Source organism: Astatotilapia calliptera, chromosome 23 (genome assembly GCF_900246225.1).
Source record: "Astatotilapia calliptera chromosome 23, fAstCal1.2, whole genome shotgun sequence".
NCBI lineage: Eukaryota > Metazoa > Chordata > Actinopteri > Cichliformes > Cichlidae > Astatotilapia > Astatotilapia calliptera.
In genome coordinates, this window is record NC_039323.1 from 26,846,353 (window position 1) to 26,857,303 (window position 10,951).

Below are 10,951 nucleotides of genomic sequence, written 5' to 3' on the forward strand. Positions count from 1 at the left end.
CCACTTCCCAAATTTTGATGTGTATCCGGATCACATTCTTTGAAATTGTGAAATAGAGCGTTGTACTTCTTAAAGAGCTGCCTTGTATCATTTCTTGATGTAATTAAATCTTGGATGAATTTCTGCCCATCTGTCTGTCATTGCATGACTTCCACAGTAAAAAGGTTGCGAGTGGAGTTTTACTTAATAAATAAAAATCAGATGTGACTGCTGTGAAGTTTCATTCACATTCTGAAGACTGTTTCTCATTGTGAGCCTGATTATATTTTAATTTAGACTTTCATGTCTCTTATCAGTGAAATACTAACATATTATTATTTTCAGTTTCCTTAGCTCTGAAGTTTAGAGTTTTGGATCATTTCCGTATACTTTTTTCTATGTATGTATGGACTGGATTTCTATTTGTATTATTAGTCTGTGTAGAGACTGACATAGGTATTTTTTTTCCCTGGTTAAATTATATTTTGTTAACTCTGACTTTGTCTGGTTTGGTTCTTGACCAAATAGCTAGAGGACCAAACAAATAGCAAATCCTGTTAGACAGTTTAACCCGCTGAACATCAGCTTTGAGTTTTGTTTAAAGTGCTACAGCTTCACTAGCATGTGTGCGGGCTCATAAGTTTGTTTCTGTAGACCTGGTTGTCAATAGGGTTAGTTGACTCAATTCATGCCAAGACGTGGGTTTAAATGGAGATAAAGAATACAACAAAAACATACCACACAGAGGAAGATTTTGCTCAAACATGTCTGCTACTCTTTGTATAAAGTGGATTATTTCTAGCTCCAAAAGGCTGATTGTCGAGTCAAATCGATTCCTTTTCTGAACCTAAAAAGAAGCTGAGAATTGAGGGTCTTTTGAAGGTTTGAAGTATTTTTTTACGCCGTTTTCCAAATTTGTGACCAAAGTCTTATAAGATCATAACTAAACACCATAATACTTTACTGACAAGATAATAGTTTCTCTGTAGGTGGCTCCACATCTTCAGTTTAAAAGAGGCCAGTAATAATGCTTCAGATTCACTTGAATATTTGTGCAATTGGATCGGATATTAACCAGTTTTTTCTGTAATCTTGTCAAAACATCCTTGATACATGTTACAGTAGCAGATACAAGAAAATAAGATAATTTCTTAGAGATCATTCAATCTGATAGAGACAGAAATAAAAAGCGAACAACAAAAGCATTTAACAACAGCAGTCTGTGATTGCATGCCTCTGCTAAGGCTGAAAACCCCCCTGACACAATGCGTGAGTCCCTGAATTTGGCATCTATTTGAGAAGACGTGTCATGAATTTCCCCCCATTTCACAATGTTAGAGAATGTATGCGAAATACGTGGAAGTCAACATCTGGATTGACTCCACAAGTTAACCACTAAATTAGACCAAATCGAAAATGTGATACACTCTTCATTCAAATCCATCCATACCTAACAAAACAGACAAACTGAACCAATTAGATAACCTCCTTAGCAACAGTAACAAAAGACTCAAAAAACTCAGATATGAATGGCTGCACTGTCCTTAAAGCTCAGATTTGGCTCAAAATGCTGATCAGCAGTTACCGAACTGACTACTGAACAACAGGGTTCACATAAATGTACTAAAACTCTGACATTACTTACTGTGGATGGTTGTTAATTTGAAGTTCTGCTGTGGTCATAAGCCCTGTTGGATCAATATAAATGTTTTTAAATTTAGCTATTGAATTAGTCATGGACAATATCCAGCGAAGCGAAAATGCAGCACTTGATTTTTATAAACCACTGAAACCTCTCATATAAACATCAAAGGGCTGTTTTTTATTGCTTAAATTGAGAAATAACATTTAAAAATAAGTTACTTAATTTATTAACCTAGATTTCAATGTATTATATTACAAAAAAATGTCTCTCAGACCATATCTTGTGTAACAGGAGGGTGGAAGATGTGCTAATTTAAAGCCAACTGAACATACTGAACATCATTTTACAATGTAAAACTAACAAGTTTTCATGAAACCAGAGCTAACAAAGTGCCTGTACTTTTCCAGAATAATTTCCATATGGTACAGATTTTATTTTCTATAATAGCTTTGCATGACTCACAATTCAAAGTAATCCTTGTTTATCTTATACTATAACCCTTAGCTCACATAGCTCATAAATAAGCCAAATTGGCTCCTCTAGCATAAAACATCCCTTCTTCTAAATTGGCTGCCCCTCGTTAACAAAGAGTATGACTGGCACGTAGGTGGGGCGCCTGTGCCTGAGATGACCGTACTAGGGATCTAACCGATATAAGCTTAATGCATGTAAAAGGAGAGAAATATATCTTAATATAAATATTAAATTGGTGTTGGCTGTTCGTTGTTAAATATTAGCACTGGGGCAAAGATGGTGAATTAAATGCATTTTGAAGAGATGGGAGTTCTTCAGGGCATCTTTTGAGTTTTATTTTTTTTTCTCAATAGCTTTTTATCCCTTATTTCCAAATAAGTATTTTTATTGCTGGACTTTACTAGCGTAACCTTTGATTGATTCATAGTTTAAAATATTGCTTATTCATGTTACACCATTCTTTGACGCAGCTTTGTTTCTCAAACAAGCCATTTAGCTCCTCCCCTTTTAAGTCAACTTTCTTCTAGAAGTATTAGCAGCAGGCGGGTGGGGCTCCTGTGGCCAATATGAACATATTATGGATCTACCTGACATAATTCATTAAGAGTAAAGAACATTACCTGAACCTAAAAGTAAAGTTGGTACAAGTCAGCTCCGTCTGACTGAAGCAAGTGCCCTGTGTTGGTCCTCTTGGGTTTTGATTAGCTTCCTATTAGAATTTTAATTTTGTCTTTATTTTATTTCCTTTTGCAATGAGTTTCTTTCTTTCTTTTATATCTTATGTTTTTACTATTTTAGCTTTGGTGTTCTAATTTATTCTTTGAGGTTTATTTCTCATATGAATAAACAGACAGGCATATGACAGTGAGTATCTTGGTCCTGGGTCGGTGACCCAGTGGTTTTCTGTTTTGTATTATTTATCTTTGATTTCATGAGGTGTCTTTTGGTTTGGGTTCTGTATCTTATCTTTTCCTGCCAGTGTGTTCCTTCTATGTAAAGCCCGTATCTCTTAGTCTGTGTCTGTGCATAGGTGTTCAGTAAGCACCATTTATGTTTTTGGTGTAAGCACCTTGTAGCATATTTTTTGATGAGTGCTATTAAAATAAACTGTATCATTATTTCCATGACTCCTTGGATGGAAACACTTTAAGGCAGGGGTGCCCAATCCCAGTGCTTGAGAGCTACCGTCCTGGAGCTTTTAGATGGATCCTTGTTCCAACACACCTGAATCAAATGAATGGCTTGTTTTAAGGCCTTTGCCAAACTTGATGGCATGCTGAAGAGGTAATCAATCCATTTGATTCAGCTGTGTTGGAGTAGGGATGCATCTAAAAGCTGCAGGACACTAGCTCTTGAGGACTGGGATTGGGCACCCCTGCTTTAAGGATATAGATTTCACAAAAAGTGATGGTTAGAGTTACCCGACAGACAGATGTGGTAAAAGCTATCAGAGCAGCTAAAGGTGGCTTGTAAATCAATCACCTAAAATAAGCTGAAGCAGGACTCGCATCTCCTGATTCTCAGCTGAGTTCAACCTGTTTAGTTGGAGGATATTTATCTAATTATGCCCAATGGAGAGAAGGGAATTGAACTAAGCACCAGACTGTTTACTCCTCTATGAGGCTATAGGTGGTTAGTGAACACAGTGAGTTTACTATGTCACAGTCTCTCCTCATTTCCTTAATTGCATTAATTTGGTGACCTCACCAAATTAATGCAATTTGTGCTCAAAATACTTGGAACTTGGAATCCAAGTATTTTGTCTTTTGAAGAGGGAGTTTCCATACAGGTTCAGGATTGCTCGAGACATATAGGCTTGGTGTCACAAGATAATTGTTCGTTAATGCATGGCTTAGTTTCCAGTCACTGTTACCATGCAATGATGGCACATTGGTACTAACTTCTTCAGAGAAAATTGTAACAAACACACAAATATTTTTATCATTTAAGAATTTGTAGCATTCATTTAAGGAAAAAAAGTGTTTTTGCTCACTTATGTGTCTTCTTTGATATTGTTGTCTTGCACAAAGGCTACTGTTCCCTTTATGTAGCATAAGCTTTTTCGATGGGTTAATGTGTATGGACAGAAGAGGCATCTTAAGCTTTTTTGATTTGAAGCCCTTTTAATCTTCTTTGATTTCTGTTTACTCAGGTGACCCCATTACTACAGAATGTTAGACATTTTTGGGATTTAGCTGGAGACACTCTGAAAAGATCTGTTTTAACCCAAAGCAATAGTTGCACATCAAAGACCAATTTTGAGCTCCTTGTTGAAAGTCTTGTTTGTCATTTCTGACAAATTGAAAAAGCTTTTGGAAGTCATGGCTTTTCTTTACCCTTTACGCCACCACAAAGACAGTATATGAAGCCTGGCTTTTCAGGTGAATTCAAATTAGTGAAATCTTTGGTTTCAAGAATTAAAAGTAGCCCCAAAAAACTATGTTTGCATTTAAAGCAGCAATGCGGGAAATGCTGTTCTGTACTAGAGCTGGTGCCGAACAGGACAAAAGGCCAAATCACTGTACCACTTCACTGTAACATTGAGACAAGGTATCATACTGCTGAGACATACTCAACTTCCAGAACCAAAAATTTACAAAAGAAAGACGCAAAAACTGCACTCATCTTCTGGGCACTTGAGGGTGACTCCAAATGTGAGATAATAAGAAAACCTTTTTTTACATCCTTGCACGAAAACATTTTGGATAGTTTCCACCATTATAACAATGCTGAATGGAGTTTTTAAAACTCGTACCTGGATACTGGAGCCAAGGCCATATTCCCTTTTATTTGCAACTACATTTGCTAGCTGTGTGCTAGGCTTCCCGTCAGCTAATTTGAGTCATTGTCCTGGACCTTTTGACCACGTTTGTGCTGTTGGAGCCTGTAAATGCAATCGTCTGAAAAAGTTTTTCCTTCACTTGTCATAAGCGAAATTCTATCATTTTATCATACTGTTATATAGCACCCATTAGCATGTCTGTTTGTCGTAACCCTTACAGCTTATGAATGCACCTTGCTAAGGCCATAACCTCACAGGCCTAGAGATCAGATGGCAACCTCATAGTAACCACCATTCCCTAAGGAAAAAAATGTATTTCCAAGATGAAAAACTCTGACATAAACTCTAAGCATTCACCTTCAAAGTAAAAGGCCTAACCAAACTTAATGGTGTTAGCGCCTTACTTTCATCCAATTCTAGGGATGGGTACCGGTATCCGGTGCCATGACATAAACGGTAGTAACCAGACCGAAAAGCAGCGCACATTTCGGTGCTTTCTTTTTTCCTGAGATGTCATACACTTTGGATTCCAGCCAATCATTTTACCTTTGCAAGCGTAGTAGGCGGGCCCAGGTACGTACGTTCTTTTAGAGCAGAGCTACAGATTTAAAAATGCCCAAAGCAAAGCGGTCAAAGTCTTGCTGTACTTCACAGCAAAAGATGCAAACTCAGCAGCCTGCAACAAGTGCTTTAAGGTGATGCTGTACAAAGGAGGTAACTCCTCGAATCTGATGAAACACCTGTTGACGTATAGCATTTTGTTAAAAGCCGAGAAATGCGCCGTATTTGATAGCTTGCTGCGAGACCTCACACCGAGCACATCTACTGCGTGTGGGTTGCCTGTTATCTGACCCGGAATTAGCAACATCCCCCAAAAACCCGAGGAGTAGAGTCCTGGGTCCTAGCCCTGCCAGTGTGGCAGAAATGATGACGGATGATGATGGCAGCAGCAGCTGTTCTTCTCTGCGTGAGTAGCTTAATGTTGTTCATGTGTAATTTACGTTAGGTAGGCAAACCACGTTATTACATTAATGCAGGTAAGGTGAACTAGCAAACACAGTCGTAGTTACATGCAGCTGTCTTCTTGTTTGATGGCAGGTACTCCCTTCACCCTGGCCAAAAAGGCGAAAATGACCAAAGAAAAAGTGGGAAACAGCTAAACATGAGAGGTTTTTGGACAAAGTTTGTTTTTTCCATTGTTTAAGCACTGCTTCCAGCCAAGAGTGATGCCATAAATCCCCTATAGCTGCAGAAAAGGCTAACATTGTTATCTTGTTACAAAAAAACAGCTGAACATGAGAGGTTTTTGGACCAATTTTGTGTTCTCCATTCTTTAAGCACCAATTCAAGCACCGTTTAAGCACCGGCACCGTTTCAAAAGTACCGGTTTGGTACTGGTATCGGATAAAACCTAAACGATACCCATCCCTATCCAATTCTACGGAGCCCCGCAGGGAACATGGGAGGAAAAAAATTAAGACGGACTTTTGCGAGATCTCGCAAAACAAACTCGGGATCTTGCAAAACTTTTGCGAGATCTCGCAAAACAAACTTGGGATCTCGCAAAAGTTGAATTCCAACAATGGCGGCAGCTACTTCGTTATAATATTACTCTTTCTGGGTCACAAAATACACTTTTAAGATATTTGGAGGCGTGAATGTAGTTGTGTAAACGTCAGATATCTGCTCGGTTTACAAGACATCACATATTTGCAAAAGTGCTCAGACGTTTTTGGAGATCTGACATCCACCATCTCGAAGCTAATGGGAGGTCAAGACCTGCTACAGCCGGGAGGAACACCGCTCTCCCGGCACATCGTGCCTCGACATCCTGGTTGGCTTCGAAGAATGCGGCTAAAACTTTTGCGAGATCTTGCAAAACTTTTGCGAGATCCCGAGTTTGTTTTGTGAGATCTCGCAAAAGTCCGTCTTAAATTTTTTTTTTCTCCCATGTCCCCGGTGGGGCTCCGTACAATTCTGGTCATTTCTGACTCTGAAATAATACGGTGGTGCTCAAAATGTTAAAGCTGAGACTTTAAAGTCCAGAATCTTAAACCGACGGGTGATGTCACGTGGTTGTGCCCATTGTTTTTATACAGTCTGTGGGGAAAAAAATCTCGCTATTGCATGTGTTGTTTTCACTTTAAAGCGTTATCATTCAGACTTAAGGAAAAATAGCTTTTGGAAAAACAAGAGAGGTAAAAGTTTAACTAGTAAATAGAAATGATTTACAGACATTGCAGCGTGTTCCTCGAATGTTTATCATACCTGTAGTACTAGGAAAAAGCCTCGACTTAGAGTTTTAACAAAGTTTGTTTCCTGTTATTGCGTTTGGAGTTTATTTCGACGAAACCAAATGAAATAAGATTCACTATCAGTTCTAGGAACTGTTAAGTAATCAGTATTGAGATGGGTGCTGGTTTAGTTCACTGGGTAGAGCAGGAAACCCATATGCTGTTAGTATAACACTGAAGCCCGTGTTTAAATCTGTCCTGAGACCATTTGCTGCGTATCTCCCCCTGGTCTTTATCCCAGTTTCTCTGTCTTAGCTTCACTGTCCAATTTTAATAAAATGTTTCTAAACTATATGTCAAAAAGTAACCAGTATTGGGATGATGTAATGCGTTATACTGGTGGCACTACAAAGACATGCTATTAGACCTCTCAGGTTTTTTAGGGACACCATCATCAAGGTCATCATAAAAATTAAATGATTTAAAGAAGTAGTTTCTCATTTAGCAGGTTCAATTCAATTTCTAAGATCTGATACCACTGACTGATTACTCTTTGGTATTATCATGACATTAGCAGATGATCTCATGGCCTTTTTCTCAGGACTGGCAGGTTTTATTCTGGAGATCCCAAAACAACATTACCTGTGTCCTCATATTTCAAAATGTTGTATAACAACAATAATTGTCTTTTCCTATCCGATAAGTAGATATCACTCATGTAATTTAGTAATAGAATCTCAAAAAACAACAACAACACTTTTTGCCTATTAAAGAATAAAACTGTGTGACATCGGGTCACGATCGTGGCTCAAAGAGTTGGCAGTTCGTCTTGTAATCGGAAGGTTGCCGGTTCGAGCCCTGGCTCGGACAGTCTCGGTCGTTGTGTCCTTGGGCAAGACGCTTCACCTCCCGCCTACTGGTGATGTCCAGAGGGGCCGATGGCGAGATATGGTAGTCTCGCTTCTGTCAGTCTGCCCCAGGGCAGCTGTGGCTACAACTGTAGCTTGCCTCCACCAGTGTGTGAGAGTGAATGAATAGTGGAATTGTACAATGCTTTGAGGGCCCCGAAAAGCAATATATAAATGCAATCCATTATTATTGGGTTTATTTCTGCTCAGAATAGTTGCATAAAAGCTTTCTCATACATTCAAGTCTTATTTATGATATGAAGATGGACACAGAATGTGATTTTTGTTTTAGGTTTCCAGCTGTTGCAGCTTTTATCAGCCGACGGAGTGATCATTGATCTCTTTAAATATACAGTCTCTTCATAATCTCATGACTGTTCAATTAGATTATATAATAGTGATAAATACACTCAATTATTCCCTAGTTTATCGCTTTGCTGGCACAGAGAAGGACAGCTCGAGTTTTTTAATGGTTCTGAGAACAGCATGTCATGTAAGAGCTAAACAGCAGCGTCTGGTTTGCAAATAAATGGTTAGACCACACTAACATGTCCATGTGTGACCCCACTGAGGGTCAGTGTGCTCTGCCGTGTGGCTTTAATCACACTTAGACACACATTTTTTACTTTATAGAAGTTAGTTAGGTCTGATGTTTTCCAGTCAATTTGGATTACACAGTTTTAGCACTAAGAACTGAGCAACTGAGGACAATTGTCAGTTATTTTTCTTCTCCACAGCAAATCATCTGCCTCCATCTTACCCTATTTCTAGCATCCTCCTCTGTCACGCCAGCCATCTACAGGTCCTCCGTCACTACATTGTCCAGTAGTTTCTTGAAATAAAAGTCTGATGCTTCGCTGGCAGAGAAACTGGCTACAAATGACATATTAATAAGTTTATACCCAATCATATAACAAAATTAACCCAAGCAGTCTTGAGAGCATGGTGGTTAGCACTGTTGCCGCACAGCAAGAAGGTCCTGAGTTCAATTCCACCATCAGGCCGGGGTCTTTCTGTGTGGAGTTTGCATGTTCTCCCCGTGCTTGCGTGGGTTCTCTCCGGGTACTCCGGCTTCCTCCCACCATCCAAAGACATGCAGCTTGTGGGGATAGGTTAATTGGATAATCCAAATTGTCACTAGGTGTGAATGTGTGAGTGCGAATGGTTGTCTGTCCCTGTGTGTTGGCCCTGCGACAGACTGGCGACCTGTCCAGGGTGTACCCTGCCTCTCGCCCTATGACAGCTGGGATAGGCTCCAGCGCCCCCCGCGACCCTGAAAAGGATAAGCGAATGGATGGATGGATGGACAGTCTTGACAGTCTCCACTAGAAGCTTTTGTAAACATTACATTGGTTAGCCAGTCGTTGGTCCTTCCAGTTATGCTGCTTCCTGGCTTTAAATTTAAAATTTATTTCACAGTTGTTTTGTATCATTTTAAATAGGAAATATAGAGTCATGTGAAAAATGTTTTCTTAGTACTCTGTAGAGTTCTAAGTCTAAAAATTAATTCCACCCTTACTGCTTCCATAGGAATTAAGACATTTGATCTGGACCGAGGTGCTGCTGATTGAATGCACTTGATTAACTGATCGTCAGCAAGTGTGAGTACATCTGTTAAATCAGAAGTTTTGATAGTTTGTACCTCTCTCCAATCTCAGGCCATGCAATGCTTAGAGAAACGGCAAAAACTAAAGAGCTGCATCTCAGACTCTACGGGCCTCAGCTAGCAGCTTACACGTTAAAGTTCATGACAGTACAATTAGAAAAAGACTGAACAAGTGTTTAGTTTAGTCAGAAGGATTTCCAGGTGAAAGTCTGATACCTCTAAAAACAAACATGGCAGTGCAGCTTCGGTTTGTAAAGACTTCTGGAACAAAGTTCTTTGGACAGACGAGACCAAAGCAGAGATGTTTCATCATAATGAAGAGGAAAACCAATTACAGCATGTCAGCACAATATTTTGTCTATCATTAAAATTTGTTTAATGATTTCAAACATTAAGTTGTACATGTAATATATGTAAAAACTAAATAATCAGGAAGGGGCAAATACTTTTTTCACAGCATTGCCAAGCACGGTTTTGGAGTGATGATGATTTTGGCTGGTTTTACAGCCTCAGGACTTGTGCACCATGCTGTCATTGAGTCAGCCCTGAAGTAATTTAAATGAATGCCTGCAAACCTCAGTGAACTGACGCAACCTTGTAAAGAAGTGTGTAGAAAGTAGAGATGGACCGATCCGATATTACGTATCGGTATCGGTCCGATACTGACCTAAATGACTGGATCGGATATCGGAGAAAAATAAAAAATGTAATCCGATCCATTAAATATCACGAAAGCACCTCACAAAACTTGCAACACGCCGTAACTCGCCTCAGAACGTTAGCATGTCGGAGCAGTATGCATCACGTGATAGAGCGGCTGTGGCATGCGGGACCTGTGGTCTGGATAGCATTTGGAGCTTCGCTAGCAACCCGGCATTTCATCTCCGACAAAGTTATCCCCGAGAGAAGTAAAGCAAGTGTGTAAGTCCATCTCTGAATGTTTGTAAAGCATTCCTGCGTTAAGCTTAACGAGCGACTGCCTCTCGCTCTCCGGCTGCTACTTCAATCGTGAAACTGCTTAAATGATCAGCTGATCGGCTTTTCTGTCCCGAGTCCGTGTCTCTAGTTTGTTTTTGGCCCACTTTGCACCAGAAAGAGGAAACCAGCGGCTGAACAACAGCAGCACGTTTAAGCTTGATAAGCTGTTGTTAGAATGTATTTAATATTACTTTCTACACCAGGATCTTTTTCTACATAGCTGACGCTGGTAACTGTGCAGGGGCGGATCTAGCAAAGTTTAGCCAGGGGGGCCGATAGGGCATTAACAGGGAAAAGGGGGCACAAAGACATACTTTTCTTTCTTATTCTCATTTAAAATGTCTA